Genomic DNA, 17,250 nt, shown 5'->3' on the forward strand with positions numbered 1-17,250 from the left:
AAGCTGTAAAAATCAGACTCTCTGATATAAATCACAGCAAGATCCTCTATGACCCACCTCCCAGAGTAATGGAAATAAAAGCAAAAATAAACAAATGGAACCTAATTAAACTTAAAAACTTTTGCACAACGAAGGAAACTATAAGCAAGGTGGAAAGACAGCCTTCAGAACAGAAGAAGATAATAGCAAACGAAGCAAATGACAAAAGAATTAATCTCAAAAATATACAAGCAGCTTATGTACACCAGAAAAATAAACAACCCAATCAAAAAATTGGCCAAATAACTAAACAGACATTTCTTCAAAGAAGACATACAGATGGCTAACAAACACAAGAAAAGATGCTCAACATCACACATTATCAGAGAAATGCAAATCAAAACCACAATGAGGTACCATCTCATGCCAGTCAGAATGGCTGTCATCAAAAAGTCTACAAGCAATAAATGCTGGAGAGGGTGTGGAGAAAAGGGAACCCTGTTGCCCTGTTGGTGGGAATGCAAACTAGTACAGCCACAATGGAGAACAGTGTGGAGATTCCTTAAAAAACTGGAAATTGAACTGCCATATGACCCAGCAATTGCACTCCTGGGCATACACACCGAGGAAACCAGAATTGAAAGAGACACATGTACTCCAGTGTTCATCGCAGCACTGCTTATAATAGCCAGGACATGGAAGCAACCTAGATGTCCATCTGCAGACGAATGGATAAGAAAGCTTTGGTACATATACACAATGGAGTATTATTCAGCCATTAAAAAGAATGCATTTGAACCAGTTCTAATGAAGTGGATGAAACTGGAGCCTATTATACAGAGTGAAGTAAGCCAGAAAGAAAAACACCAATACAGTATACTAACGCATATATATGGAATTTATAAAGATGCAAATGATAACCCTGTATACGAGACAGCAAAAGAAACACGGATATATAGAACAGTCTTTGGGACTCTGTGGGAGAGGCGAGGGTGGGATGATCTGAGAGAATAGCATTGAATCACGTGAATTATCATATGTGAAATGAATCACCAGTCCAGGTTTGATGCATGAAACGGGGCCCTCAAAGCCAGTGCACTTGGACGGCCCTGAGGGATGGGATGGGGAGGGGGTGGGAGGGTGGTCAGGATGAGGACACACGTACGCCCGTGGCTGGTTCCTGTCAATGGATGGCAGAAACCGCCACGATATTGTAAAGGAATTAGCCTCCAATTTAAATAAATAAATGAATAAGAAACCATAGAAATTTTTTTTTTTAAATCACAGTGAAAATAAGAATGTACTTTGAATGGATAATGAAGTTACAGCTCTTTGAAATGCTGTTTCAAAGAATACTTACATCTTTCAATGCATTTTTATTTTTAAAAAGCTGTTGAAAATCGATCTAATCTCAGGGTAGCCAAGGGCTTGTTTTTGTGAATAAAGTTTTATTGGTTCAGCCACACCCACATGGTTACTCTTATTCATCACTATTTTATGCAAATATTACCACATTTGCTTTAAATTTTGAATCCGCTATTAAAGTTCTTTTACAAAGTAAACTTTAGGGCTATATAGCCTCATCAGTGAAGTCCACATATTTCAAGAAAAAAAATTCACAAAGTCTTTGAGAAAAACTAAAAAGGAACACCATTTAACTTGTATAAACCCAAGCCAAGCTGGACACAAAAACCCAGCGAAGAGGTTATGACAAAGTAACTTATCTATCACCTTCTTGAACATAAATGCAAACATCCTAAAGAAAATATTACCAAACCAGATGCAGAAAAATATAAAAATGAACACATGCCTTGAGCAATGAACAAGGGAGGGAAGGCAGCCTTTCACCCGAATGGAGTCACACCTACTCCACCTAACAGTCACCCACCAGGGCCCAGTGCGACCCCCCAAGCCTCAGGGCTCCTGGGGTCTGGAGGGGCCTGCTTGGCGCTTCTCTGTGGGTCTCCTGCGGCCGTGGTCAGTCGTGGCGCCGGCAGTCAGGTGGGAGTGGGCTCGGGTGGCAGGTCGGCCCCCAGCTGCTGCCAGCAGGGGCTCCCGGGCTCCCAGGGCACCTCCCCCTGCCGCTCACAGCAGACGTCCCCCGAGAGGCTGACCTGAGAGAGGAAGAGCCTGCCCCAAACTGGAGCCGCTTTTTCTGTAACTGAGCATCATCACTCCTGCCCAGCGCCATGGACACACAGCCCAGCCCGGGATGGAGGTGGGACAGGACGACCCAGGGCGGGTGGACAGGGCTCCTGGGAGCCCCCACAGCACAGCCTAGAGCACAGAGACTCTTGCAGGATCACGAACAAGCCTCAAAAGGCACCTGACAAAGGCCATTCACAACGAAGCCTTCTAATAAAAGGCACCTTCCCCAACCTTCCGGGAAACCTCTAAATGAGACTCAGAGCATCGGTGACTCTGTGTTGAATATGGAAAACTTCTTCCTTGAGGCTGAGAGAGATGCTCACTATTTTGTGAATCTATGACAGAGAGGCTGGTTACAACCTCTCCAGTAAATGTCATTCTAGAAGGTCAGATGCTAGAATTCTCAAGCCCCTGCTGTGGTTCAAATCTCTGTTTACCTTTGCCCACCTTGAGGTAGGAAAAAATACTCCTAAAGGCATAAACAATTTATAACATTAACAATATTCACAGATGATAATAATGTCCATAAATAAGACCAAAGAAACGTACAAACATCTGAGAAATTATGAATGTCTAGAAATATAGATGGATAAAAGTGAAATCTATCAGCATGACTCATGCATTTATACACTAGAACAAGAAAAAAAATGAGAATATTTCTCCCCCAAACTATTAGTTATTCAAGAATATGCAAAACAGCATGAATACTTAAAACGAGAAAATTTAATCCTTCATTGAAAAATACTACAGAAACACTAATTAAACAGAGAAATGTCTGTGGATGGGAAACTGTCCCCAAACTGGTCTACACAGTCACTGCATTCCACCCAGAACATGAATCAGTCTAGACCTTGACAGAAAGACCCCGATTAAAGGGAAAACAAGGCTGAGAGGAGTGGAGGAGGTGTGCCATCGGTTCTAACATGGATTTTTATTTGTAATTTAGCATCTGTGAAATCCAGGAGTGTATTACAAAGGATGTTCTCTCAATATTTCGTTGACAGCCTTACTCTTCGTCGTGGTACATAAAATAGCAGGGTGTGTTGCTATTCACTGCAGCTTACAATTGAAGGAATACGGCACTGTCAATTTATAGTAATTGAAATTGTGGGGAAAATGATACAGGGTTTGAAAAAGTGACCACACAACACAGGAGAACCCAGCAAGAGTCCCTCTGAACACGGAGGCTGGGTGCTGGCGGCGTCGCTGAGGGCGAGGAGCAAAAATAAACTCCGTCGGGACAACGATGAGCCCCAAGAGGAAATCGGACCCGGACTTTATTCCAGGCGTGTTAAAGGTGAATTGAGAATCTTAATAAATATAGTCTTGGCTTTGGAAGGCTTTCCTAACGAGGCACAGAACGCAAACCACGCGGGAGGAACATCACGCACTCTGGCTGAACGCTCTCTGTCCAAGCACCCGCTGAGGGCGACACACGGGGCCCCGGGCGGAGGGATGGGCGCCTGGGGAGGGGGCAGCTTTGCGGGGCCCGGGCAGCTCACCACACCTCCGGTGTCCCGATAACGCATGCCCCCCCACTTTCAGCAAACCCCTGAGTTCAAATGAACATCGGCATCAGCTGAAAATACATCCTCCTCGTTGACTGAAAACTAACAGAAAAAGAAAGATGAACAAGGAGCAAACTCAGAAACCATCGTGTTTGTCGGCAGCCGAGCTCTGTCCACCTCCGAGGCCAAGCTCTGTCCACAAGCACACTTGGAGGTTGAGCTCTGTCCACCTCGGAGGGTTGAGCTCTGTCCACCTCGGCGGCCGAGCTCTGTCCACCTCGGCGGCATCAGCAGCGGCAGAGTCAAGGGGCGGGATGCCTACGCTGTCATGAGTTCCACCTCGGAAATGACAGCTTCCATCACTTCTTGTGAACTTGATACTGCCATCAGGTGTGATGCCATATTCAAAGGAAAGATCCGAATTATTTTAATTTGGATCACAAAGAAGGGAACTTCATCTTTGAGGACACAAGGTTTTCCTGGCATCAACAGATTCATGGGATGAGTGGACCCACCCTGAGGCTGGCAACGGTGGAGAGAAACTCCACACAGAGCCCCAGGACTTCTCCAGGACTTCTTCTCTGGGGACCCAGGAGCCGCAGGGAGAGGCTGGGGCTGGCGGGGCTGGGGCTGGGCTGTGGAGGAGGAAGGGAGGAAGGCAGAGAAAGGCTGAGGCCAGGATCTCAGGAGAGGGTGCGGGTCCGCAAACGGACATCCTGGCCAAGCTTCGGGGACCACTGCCCAGGGGTCCCACATGTCACAGGCAGAGGGAGCAGGGTCCGGAAACTGCCTGGGAGACTCTCAGGGCAGGGAGCTTTGAGGGTGACCCAGCTGGAAACAGGAGGAGAAAGGATCAGCCTTCCTCGGGGCTGGAGGCGAAAGGCAGGGAGGGGGTGACCGTGGGTTCAGGGCGGCACAGGGCCCGTGGGCAGCTCTGGGCTGGAGCCAGGGCTGCGGTCCTCGGCTCCCCCTGACTGACACCATCCCCCATCCATCCAGTCCAGAACCCCCACCCAGGACAGCCCAACGGGGCTCAGCAGTGGGCAGGCAGCGTCCAGCCAGTTTTCCACACGAAGGTACGGGAGGTCTGAACACACACCCATCCTCCCACAGGGAGGAAGGTGCCTGGAGATACAGCCAGCTTCCCGTGGTGGAGACAGGCAGGGCTTGTATGTTTCCATGATCCGAGGAAAATGTCAGATAAAGCACTTTAATCGTCGGCTTTAAAATGTGAGTCAGACTTTAATCAGCGACACTGACCTTACAACTGCCACTCAGGTGTCAGATTCACCCCACCATCCATCCCCATGACTTTACAGCCATCAAAGGCAACAAGCAAGATCTGTCAATAATGACCTACCTAAGATGCATTTTTTTGAAGGGAAAAAAGGTAGGACTCTTATGCTGTTGAATGATTTCTATTTCTGTAAAAATAGACTGCTATAATGAGCCCCAAAGATCAAAAGACTCAACAAAATGGAATAACATTTGAATAACTCAGATTTGACACACAAAAAGCATTTCAATGTTATTTAAAATAGACATCTACTTCCTTAAACTACATTTTAAAATGAAATCCAATTGTGAGAAAAGTCTTAAGAAAAAAAGACGTGTACATGCATTTAAAAGTCATAAAAGACATTAAAACAGTCAAAACAAAATTAATGAATTACATTTATTATTACCAGATCCAGCTGTCAGGCGTTCAGACACTGTTGCTGAAGTTATTGAGACAAGTCTTTATCTACTATAAGTGGGGATTTACCTGACTCCAAAGTGGGAGTGAAGACTCTCATTAGCACGAAAAGATACTGTTGCTTCCAGCAAGGGGTCTGCACCAGGTTCCACGAGCTCTGCAGAAACTTACAGGTTTGCAAAGAGCAATAGACGGTCAGGCGAACAGTCTGACTAAGGATTTCAGTCTGGAAAAAGGTAGAAACAAAACGCGGGCTCCTTTGGAAAGAGCAGTCAGTGCAAACGGAATGAGCCCCGCAAGCCTAAATGTTCCCAGTGTGCCCGGGATTTCAGTGGAGAGGCCTTTACATTAGACTCTGACAATAAATCAGGCACACACTCCTCTGTAGATACCGCGAGCTGTCGTTGCTGAGTGCAGCAGGGTTCAGCTGCACTTGGGCTGCAAGTGTCAAAACAATAATACGGTTGAGACACTTAATAACTAAGTCCCTCAGAAGACAGTCTCCCATAAAATCGCTCACACCCATCTTTACTGCACTAAATTTCTTGGCATTTTAACTCAATATTACAAAAGAAAACGGCACAGATGCCTAGTTTGGATGCTACTAAGCTTTCATGCGTCCACTCCAGTGTTCTTGCCTGGAGAATCCCAGGGTCGGGGGAGCCTGGTGGGCTGCCGTCTATGGGGTCGCACAGAGTCGGACACGACTGAAGCGACTTAGCAGCAGCAGCAAACGTGAGCACGGGACTACCCGATGGGAGCTGCTGACCTGAGGGAGGACGGGGCTGCTCTGAGCTCTGAGGTCCAGGGCAGGCCCACCCCTGACGTCCTCCCCGGAAGAGGCTTGGAGAAGTCGCCATCTACTTCCTTTGAAGAATCAGCGGTGCCACAAGCGCATGTTTTGTCGGTTTCTTTTTTTTTTCCCAATCTGGTAGTGGAAACTTACAGATTCACTCTGTCAGAATGTAGTTACAATGAGAAGAAGCAATCTTGCTTAAATTCCTAACAGAAATGAGTAACGCACAAATATCCTTACAGTAAGATGGGCACAGGCCCTTTGTAAAGATTTTGACCCCTGGATCGATCCTGAGGGCCTGGGTACTTCTGTAGAGACGGTAACATGGCTCCAAAGACAAGGCAGAAACTGTCGGAAACCGAGCACAGACCGTGCCCTCCGACCCGTCGGTCCTTGGACACCAGGGAGGACGCGCCCGAGGCCGCAGGGCCCCGCTCAGACCGTGAGCGTCAGCAGCGGCTCCAAGACTCTTGCAACGACTGACCTGACTGAAGCTGTAAAATGCTGAAGGGGGTGGAGGTGGCAGAGAGAAGGGGCGGCCTCGGCGGGTCGAGGCGTCTGCTCGGAACAGCAGGGACTCGCCAGCGCCCCCCTGTGCACTTCTGGGAAGACACCAGCTACAGCGACATTTTCAAAGTTACACTGTCTCCTCTTCCTTCGGCAGTCCCGCTTCGTGCTTCTGAGAGGATCCATCCGTTCTGTTTTCAATTCTAGTTATTTAAATTATATTTTAAAAAACCGAGCTCACACTTCTCCCTCCACCCCACCCTGCCTCTCGCGCCAGCCTGCTCTCTGTGAGCGTGGCTTCGGTTTTATTTTTTATTTTTTAGATCACAGGTGTAAGTGAGGTCTCAGGGTAAATACTTTCTCTGGTGACTCATCTTGCTGCGCGAGGTGCTAACGAAGGCAGGCCTTCCTGGTGAGGGCTTCTGTCAGCACAGACGATGCCAGTTCTTCTCTCTCCACACGAGGCAGCTACTCGCCCCCCCAAGAGCTGGACAGAGTCCCAGCCGCAGAGGCCACCATCGGGTGCTTCCCTGGGAGAGCCTGCCAACCCCTGCCCTCAAAAGCCGCCCCTAGTGCAGACCACACACTGCCCTTCCCACATCCGCAGCTACGCTGCACCACCTCCCGGCTCATGCACCAGCTCCCGAGAGCACTCGTTGGCGCCAGTCAAGAAGCAGAGGTCGTGGAGCAGAGACGTGGCCACACCTGGAGCTGGACAGGCACAGCGAGGAGGGGTCTTCGGGAACCACCGAGTCCACGGGTCCCACAGTATCTTCATCACCCAAGCTTCTGGACACCGTGGGTCACCGTGCTATCCGGCAAGAGGGATGGTCACAGGGTCGGGCCGGTCAGCCTGAGAGCATGTACCATGGACCGACCCTTCATGTGGCCATCAGATCGGGAACATGGCCCATGCTGTGAACATTCTCATGATAACTTTCTACCTACCTAAGGCATAAATTCATATTTTACACTTGAACAGAACATTGTGTTTAACAAAAAATTAAAGCCTTTTAATCTCCATGTTCCAAAACAAAGGCTCAGCACATCTATTTGCACATTCTGACTGCAGAGAATTGCTTTAAAAATAGACTTACCATCATCCAGACGCACACCCCACATGCCCAGGCAAGTCACTGGATTTTAAGCACCTCTCCTTGTTTAAATGGAGAAGAACGTTCCAGGAGCAAGACCAGTCCATCCGCCACACTGGAGAGTGGCCACAGGTAGGACACCCTCTGGCCAAGAGACCATCCAGGCTCCAAACTCCACGTTGCCTTTCTGAGTCCAAGCAGACATACGAGGTGGACCAGCCAAACGCCCACCTGAGCAACAGGCCAGGCACTCGAGGTCAGGAAAACGACTCAGGCCATCACTGGAGGCGGCACAGATGTACAGAGACACGTGTGAGCCCAGTGCTGCGGTTGAAGCTCAGGCCCTGGAGGCAGCGACCCCGCTGGACGCCCCTGCTGCCCCGCCGGACCCCCTTGCTGCCCCGCCGGACGCCCCTGCTGCCCCGCTGGACCCCCTTGCTGCCCCGCCGGACGCCCCTGCTGCCCCGCCGGACCCCCTTGCTGCCCCGCTGGGTGCCCCTGCTGCCCCGCTGGACCCCCTTGCTGCCCCACCGGACGCCCCTGCTGCCCCACCAGATGCCCCCGCTGCCCCGCCGGACGCCCCTGCTGCCCCGCCGGACCCCCTTGCTGCCCCGCCGGACCCCCTTGCTGCCCCGCTGGGCCTCATGGCTCCCTGTCATACTGGGGGCTCCTCCTCCTGCGCCAGCTTTCTCTATTCCTGGAGAAAACCTTGACTCCTCACTCGCCCTGGGGGATCTGCGGGTGTGCTTCCACCCTCCGGATGAGACATGGCTTGTCGACCCCAGACTCCAGCGGGCGGGCTGGACCCAAGGGTGGGAAGCAGAGGCCAGGAGGGAGGAGGTGCCTGGTCCTTCCAGGACGGGGACATGGCTCCCCACCACATCTCATCCACGCTGATCTAAATTCACGCCCGAGCTGACCCGCCTGCCAGGCACAGGACGGGATGCATGCACCCCGACGCAGTCTCCTACCAAGACCAACGCAGGGCCACTGTCCACCCTACTTCCCACGGGGGGCCTGGCTGGACCCTTGACCCTGGAAGGAGGATGCGCCTGATTAAATTGGGTCCTTGCATAGGTATGTCCCTCCCAGACGCTCAGAGGTCTTCCTCGTTGACCACGACCCAGAACCCAGGGGGAGAGCCTGACCCACCTGCTCTGACTCAGAAGCTTTTAACTGACCTCCTCCACCAAACTGGCTGTTTGCTCTGTGAACAAAACCTCAGTCTGTTCATTTGTAAAATCAGAACCAAAGAAGGAAATCTAACGTGTGTTACTTAAAAGAAAGGCATTACATTGTCCCAGCTAATGTCATTACAGCTCCTGATTTGAGGTGCTGGTGACGTGAGCTAATCTAGTGTCAAGAAAATCAGCTTCTCTCTCAGAGACACTGTTCTAGTTTGGAAACTTTGCAGTAGTTAGAAGTACATACTTGACACTAAATTCTATACAGTTTCTTTATCTGGGAAAATTTACATGAGAAAATGTTATATTAGGTTGAATTAGAGAACTTCCTGTTAGACGTTTTTTCCCCTTAACTTTCAATAAATGGTTCACATACTCCATCACGCCCACGTGGTACCACACACACCTCATTAGTTTATGTTTAAAAATAAAATTCAATACCCAGAGCACTGAATGTAACAGTCCTGGGCTTTTCTGTCACGTAATAACACATTTCTTACCAGAGAAATCACTCTTTCTTACAAAAATGATGGACATAAATTGGATTAAGATATGAAATGAAGATAGCTTTTATTCTTTAAATAAATGCAACTCAAAGCACAAATGTAGAATCAATGCTAAAATCATTCCATTGTGCTGGGGAAATTCTTATGCTAACATCATGCCTATATAGATGGGTGTTGGGTAACCCTGCATTCTAGAAATGATTGTCCAAACCATTCCCAACACCTTGACAACTAGTTTCATGTGATGCAAATAAAATTCCGATGAGGCAGTATACAAGAACAAACCATGTGGTCAAAATTCAAAGGAATTTACCAATTGCGTCAGCAAACCATCATAATTTCGAATGGCAAAAACAGTCTTCACTTTGTTTATTATCAGTTGGTACTAAAAACATTGGTTGAGTAGCATTTCAGTAAGAGCATTATTTCAAACACTGTTTTAATAAAGACAAATTGCTACCTAATGCCAATTCAAGTTTCAATGGTAAGCTTTAGAACCACTTCACTGTTATAATGCTATGATAATAAATTAAATCACCACTGAATGAACTGCCCAGAGATAATACTGCAATGGAATTTCTTCATTCCTTAACTGAACACTAAACACATTTACCAGCTCCAAAATGCGTGCGCTGATATGGTAGCACGGAGCAGTTTTCACCCCTGAGAATGCATTGAGCGGAGAACACAGGCGGACAGCAAAGCCCTGGGGAGGCTCTTTCAGGAGGGCGGTCCCATCACCTGTGGGCCCTGCTCCGTTGCAGCCTGACTTCCCTGCCGTCCACGGGATTAGCCACCAGAAGCCTAGGTGACACTTTTCTCTAACGACTTTACCATCAGCGCCATGTTTGGTCAGCATTTAATTAGGAAAAGAGTCTGATGCTGGGAGGGATTGGGGGCGGGAGGAGACGGGGATGACAGAGAATGAGATGGCTGGATGGCATCACCGACTCGATGGACATGAGTTTGAGTGAACTCCGGGAGTTGGTGATGGACAGGGAGGCCTGGCGTGCTGTGATTCATGGGGTCGCAAAGAGTCGGACACGACTGAGCGACTAAACTGAACTGAACTGAATCATAGCACTTCTACTTCAGATAAGGGAAAAGACTCTGCACAATTAAGTTAGAGAACTAATCTCAGATTCCCAATGGAAAACTGTAGCTTTTAAAATTTGATGGACATCTTCAGAAACCTTAGGGGCCGACAAGGAGAGCAGGTAAGATTACCCACAGCTCACACCGGAGGCATAACCAGGAGGCAGGTAAAGATGGAAATACACCTGGTCAACCAGAAGCGCAGGCCCCGTGCTCTCAGCTGGGAAACCGTGTATCAAAGCTCTGACTCATAAACACATAAACCTGTTACAACAGCCTCCACTGGTGAAGCCCTGAAGGAAATAAATTGTTCAGTTAAGTGCAAAACGTACTACCCCAGGGAGAGAAACTCAAATCCCCCAGTGAAGTGTGCTTTTACTATTCGACCCTGTGACACAAAAGATTCTAACTTACAGACACCCTCACCTACAGAAAACAACATATGCAGAAATGCTACCTGCAGCACTTCTGTATTCCCAAAAGCCTGGAAAGAATACAGTGCCATTAGCAGGGGACTGGCTGAATGTACACATTGAACCTTCATGCAGTGACTGCTCTGCAACCAACGGGGGACAGCCCCACAGCAGCAAGGAGCCAGGCTCAAGGCAAGCTGAGGTATCGGGTCACGTATACAGTGTCTGATAACTTCCATCTAAAGGATGATGTTGTAAGGAGAGGAATATATAAGAAAATGAAGAAAGTACATATTAATTTTTCAAAAGTAAATATCATAAACATAAACTAACCCAGAAAATAACCAAAATGATTACCAACATGTGCAGAAAATATCCAGATTGAGTGAATAGGGACTGAACTGAGAATTCTCTGAGTTTTCTTTTCTATAGTTTTAATTTTTCACAATGTAATTTTTCACAAATTCAAAAATTTAATTAAATTGAGAGAAAAACATTAAAACCCAAACAACATAAACTAGTTTAATTGTTAAAGCTGACTGCATAATAAAGTACGGAGTGATAACAAGTATTTCAAAAATTCTGGACAGTATACTGATCTGTAAGTTCATAACTGAGTATATTCCAAAGCTCAGCGATGCGCAGTAGACAAACCCTCAGGACGAGCGCATGAGCGGCTTTCTCGGCGCCCAGCCTCTCTGCGTTTTGGCTGCCTGCATGTCGGAGCCCCTCCTCACGCCGCACGTCACGTGTGGACTGGCCTGCCCCTTTCTGGCGTGGCGTGCTGCCCACTCCTGTGTTCCGAGTCACAAGCCAACACCCTTCACCCACCAATGGGAACTGCTTGTCCTGACAGTTCATCCCCTTCTCTCTCAAACACAAAAGACACCAGCAGAAGCCGCGGCCTTTCAAGCAGGACCGTCCACTGCGCCATCAGACACGATGGCAGCCGGCAGAGAGCAGCTTGACAGGACGTCTCCCCACCTCACAGAGCCTCTGACTGTCTCTAAAACAGGAAGAGCGAAGAGAGGGCGCGCGGAGGGCCCTCACCCTCCATCGCGGATCTGAGATTAGGCAGATGTTGCTGCTGTTGTTGAGTTGCTCAGTCGTGTCCAACACTTGGCGACACCACGGACAGCAGCACGCCAGGCTCCCTGTCCATCACCGTCCCCAGAGTTGCTGAAAGCCATGTCCACTGTGTCAGTGACGCCATCCAACCACCTCCTCCTCTGGCGTCCCCTTCTCCTCCTGTCCTCAGTCTTTCCCAGCATCAGGGTCTTTTCAGTTCTTCCCATCGGGTGGCCAAAGTATTGGAGCTTCAGCTTCAACATCAGTCCTTCCAATGACTACTCAGGACTGATCTCCTTTAGGATGGACTGGTTGGATCTCCTTGCAGGCCAAGGGACTCTCAAGAGTCTTCTCTAGCACTACAGTTCAAAAGCATCAATTCTTCGGCGATCAGCTTTCTTCACAGTCCAACTCTCACATCCACACATGACCACTGGAAAAACCACAGCCTTGACTTGACTGTGGACCTTGACAAATGGTGATGAACCCATGTGGGGGGTGTGTGTGTGTGTGTGTGTGCGTGCACACAACATCAGGGCAGCCACATCTCCTGAGCTCCCAGGCGTGACTAAGGTACACACGTCCGCAGGTGTGGTGGCCACAGAGCAGGCTGCCCACGGAGCAGAACTTTCTCTGCAAAAACAGAAGTTCCCAGGTGCTCTTTTCTAACAGTATCTTTTCCTTCCTAAGGGTGGTTCTTTGAAAGACAATTATGTGTGTGCAATTCGTGTTGTAATGCTATTCTGTCTTGCCACACTGACATTAAATGCTGTGAAACAGCGCTTTCTGTCACATGCACTGTTACATCACTGAGTCTGTCAAAAAGACAGAACTGAAAATTACATTGCGTGGGAAACTTCAAAAAGTCAAATTTAACAATGATTTAAATATATGTAATTCATAAGATTGTGTTTATTTTTATGTAAGAGTAAAACATAATTACTATCCAAATCTTCCCCAAATTAGACATCCTTTCTTATCACTGTATAAGTGGTTAAACTATTAGTCTTTTGTAAAGCCCTTAAAATACTCAAGAATGGCTATAAATACTCAACACTAATCTACCAACGTGAAATAAAATAAAAAAGATAAGATCACCAGAATTCCATTAAAGCCTGTGAAGGTTATAGACATACTAAATTCCAAATAACAAATAGAAATTTATTTACAGAAGCACATATCAGTATGTTATCTTGAACTGGATTTGATTCAGGGCACAATATGCAAATAGATATTTTCTAAAAGCTGCAAGGAAGCGTCTCGTTAAAATTAAGAATCTTCCTTGGAAATCACTGCAAGATAATCTTAATGTCCATTTTTATCAGCTGTTATCTGTCGTGATTTAATAAACAGTTCTGGAGGTCAATGGTGCAGTGATTGGGCCAGCCACACTCCAGACTCACCAATAAACAGTTCAAACCTGGTTATAAGCGTGTAAAACACAAAGTACCCCAACCTAAAAACAAACCCAATTGTGCTCACAAAAAATTTCATTCCTACCGCCAACTAGCATACCAGGAAATTTAATAACTGCGTCTATTTTTAATAAATCGCTGTTCACTACAACTAGCAAAACTTTTAAAAAACTTTTGTATGATCAATTTAATTCTAGCTAGGCTTTAATCTTTAGACAACTGACCTCATGTAATTAAGATATTTTGGAAAAGGAGTTACTTTTAAGTAGAAATTTCAAGCATATTGTGAAACAATTCACCCGAAACACTACATATGGTTGGTCCATGCAGAAGAACCGATCAGAAAGTTATTCATAAGTGCAACATAAGCTTTTTATCTTACAAACTTGGTTTACTGAGAACATTTTCTCTGTTTTACAGCAAGAACAGGATTATTCTCAGTTTGTCATAAAAACCTGAAGACTTCAGTAGTGAGAACTAAAATTTAAGCCCTAGGAACATCCACCTTTTTGCAACAGAGACTAAGGATGTACTTTCTGTCATGATAGTAATGTCGAGCACTACACAAATGGCAAGGACCGAACAGAAGCAAAAGAGATCAAGAGACTGGAAGGGGCCGTCACGCCCTCTGTGGCGTGGTGTTTCTATGCCTGACAGTGTACTGGAGCTTCTCTGCTGGACTCTGGAGTTCTACAGAAGCCCTCTTCTCGTCTCTAGGAAGCAAGATGCCAATGTCTCTGGGGAAACAGGTCTTTTTCGCCGGAGTGGCAGCCAGTGGGAGCTGCGCCATTCTGTACTACCTGGTCCAGAAAATGTTTTCCAGAGCTTCCTGCTACCAGCTGGCCCTGGAACCCTGAGGCCTGGAAGCTCTGGGCACGCCTCTCAATGCTCATGACCTCCGACCCACCGACAAGCACAACTTCGTGGACATCGCCAATGCAAAGCTGAAGATCCCTGTCTCTGGACCAAAGTCAGAGGGCCATCTCTATGTCAGCTCATCCAGAGATGCCCCCTCTAAGAGGCGGAACCTTCAGGAGGTCTTCTTAGAGCTCAAGGACGGTCAGCAGATTCCCCTGTTAAGGCCCAGCAGGGATAACATGAGGTGAAAAAGGAGTGAAAATGATCAGCTCCCTCTGCTCCTGGCCTCCCCGGTCACCATGTGCCCCGGGGCCGCAGGTGCAGCCATATGCTGATCTCTGTGTCATTCTAATTTAACCAAACCCTACTGAAGTTTTTAATCAGAAACCTACTATAATTTATAAGAATTTGAAAGTTCTCTGTACAGAATAAAAGGAATCAGTGTTAAAAAAAAAAAAAGAGAGAGAGATTAAGAGACTGCAATAATACACAGAAGAACTATCCAAAACGAGATCTTAATGACCTGGATAGTTAAGGTGTGGTCAGATATCCTGGAGGTGACGTCCCAGGGGCCTCAGGAAACAAAACTAAAGCAAAGCTGGAGGAGGAATGGAGCTCCAGCTGAGCTAGTTCAGATCCTAAAAGGTGACTCTGCTGAAGTGCTGCACTCTACATGCCAAAGTTAGAAAACTCAGCAGTGGCCACGGGACTGGAAAAGGGCAGTTTTCATTCCAATCCCAAAGAAAGGGAATGCCAAACAATATTCAAATTACTGTACTGTTGCGCTCACTTCACACACTAGCAAGGTAATGCTCAAAATCTTTCAAGTCAGGCTCCAATAGTAAATGAACCGAGAACGTCTAGATGTACAAGCTGGGTTTAGAAAAGGTAGAGGAACCAGAGATCAAATTGCTAACATCTGTTGGGTCATAGAAAAATCAAGGGAATTTAAAGAAAAAAGTCTACTTCTGCTTCATTGACTACTCTAAAGCCTTTGACTGTGTGAATCACAGCAAACTGGAGAATTCTTAGAGAAATGGGAATACCAGATCACTTTACATGCCTCCTGAGAAACCTGTATGTAGGACAAGAGGCAACAGTTAAAACCAGACACGGACAACAGACTGGTTCAAATTTGAAAAAGGAGTATGTCAAGGCTGTATGTTGTCACCCTGCTTATTTAACTTAAATGCAGAGTTCGGTTCAATTCAGTTGCTCAGTCGTGTCCAACTCTTTGCGGCCCCACGGACTGTAGCATGCCAGGCCTCCCTGTCCATCACCAAGTGCTGAGGCTAACCTAAACTCATGTCCATTGAGTCGGTGATGTCATCCAACCATGTCATCCTCTGTCGTCCCCTTCTCCTCCTGCCTTCAATTTTCCCCAGCATCAGGGTCTTTTCCAATGAGTCAGCTCCTTGCATCAGGTGGCCAAAGGATTGGAGTTTCAACTTCAACATCAGTCCTTCCCATGACCACTCAGGACTGATTTCCTTTAGGATGGACTGGTTGGATCCAAGGAACTTGCAGTCCAAGGAACTCTCAAGAGTCTTCTCCAATACCACAGTTCAAAAGCATTAATTCTTTGGTGCTCAGCTTTCTTTATGGTCCAACTCTCACATCCATACATGACCACTGGAAAAACCATAGCCTTGACTAGATGGACTTTTGTTGGCAAAGTCATGTCTCTGCTTCTTAATATGCTGTCTAAGTTGGTCATAACTTTCCTTCCAAGGAGTAAGCATCCTTTAATTTCATGGCTGCAGTCACCATCTGTGGTGATTTTGGAGCCCAAAAAATAAAGTCTGCCACTGTTTCCACTGTTTCCCCATCTATCTGCCACGAAGTGATGGGACTGGATGCCATGATCCAAGTTTTCTGAATGTTGAGTTTTAAGCCAACTAAACTCTCCTCTTTGACGTTCATGCAGAGTACATCATGTGAAAAGCCAGGCTGGATGAATCACAAGCTGGAATCAAGATTGCTGGAAGATATATCAACAATCTCAGATATGCAGATGATACCACCCTTATGGCAGAATGGGAAGAGGAACTAAAGAGCCTCGTGATGAGGGGAGAGAGGAAAGTGAAAAGGCTGGCTTAAAACTCAATATTCAAAAACCTAAAATGGTGCCATCCAGTCCCGTCACTTCATGGAAAATATTATAGAAGGGGAAGAAGTGGAAACAATGAGGCTTCTTTTTCTTGGGCCCCAAAATCACTGCAGATGTGACTGCAGCCGTGAAATTAAAAGATGGCTGCTCCTTGGAAGGAAAGCTATGACAAACCTAGAAGTATGAGTCACTTGGTTGTGTCTGACTCTCTGCGATCCCGTGGACTGTAGCATATTAAAAAGCAGAGAATCACTTTGCTGAAAAAGGTCTGTCTAGTCAAGCTATGGTTTTTACAGTGGTCATATACAGATAGATGTGAGTGTTGGGCCATAAAGAAAGCTTGAGTGCCAAAGAATTGATGGTTTTGAACTCCAGTGTTGGAGAAGACTCTTGAGAGTCCCCTGGAAGGCAAGGAGATCCAACCAGTCCATCCTAAAGGAGATCAACCCTGAACATTCACTGGAAAGCCTAATGCTGAAGCTCCAATACTTTGGTCACCTGATGTGAAGAGCCAGCTCATTGGAAAATACCCTGATGCTGACAAAGACTGAAGGCAAAAGGAGAAGAGGGTGGCAGAGGATAATAAGATGGTTAGATAGCTTCACTGACTCAATGGACGTGGTTTTGAGCAAACTCAGCGAGACAGGGAAGCCTGGCATGCTGCAGTTCACGGGGCTGCAAAGAGTCAGACATGGCTTAGTGACTGAACAGTAACAACAATTATTAAAAACTAAAGTATAATTTTTAAAATTAAAATTAAGATATGTTGCACCTTTCAGGTTCTTTTACATAGCTAGTCAGCACAGTCTCATTTCTAACAGCATCTGCTTTGCAATAACTCACTTCCTAGACAACACCATCGGGGTCACTGCA

The 17,250-nt window shown here is 46.9% G+C and overlaps 1 pseudogene; it reads left to right on the forward strand.

Moving 5' to 3' along the window:
• The first annotated feature begins 14,071 nt into the window (after positions 1–14,071).
• On the forward strand, positions 14,072–14,577 carry LOC148777516 (cytochrome c oxidase assembly factor 1 homolog pseudogene; annotated as a pseudogene).
• The last annotated feature ends 2,673 nt before the right edge of the window (positions 14,578–17,250 follow it).

This window comes from Moschus berezovskii, chromosome 7 (genome assembly GCF_049115385.1).
Source record: "Moschus berezovskii isolate FMDL1 chromosome 7, NW_MosBer_1.0, whole genome shotgun sequence".
In the NCBI taxonomy this organism is placed as follows: domain Eukaryota; kingdom Metazoa; phylum Chordata; class Mammalia; order Artiodactyla; family Moschidae; genus Moschus; species Moschus berezovskii.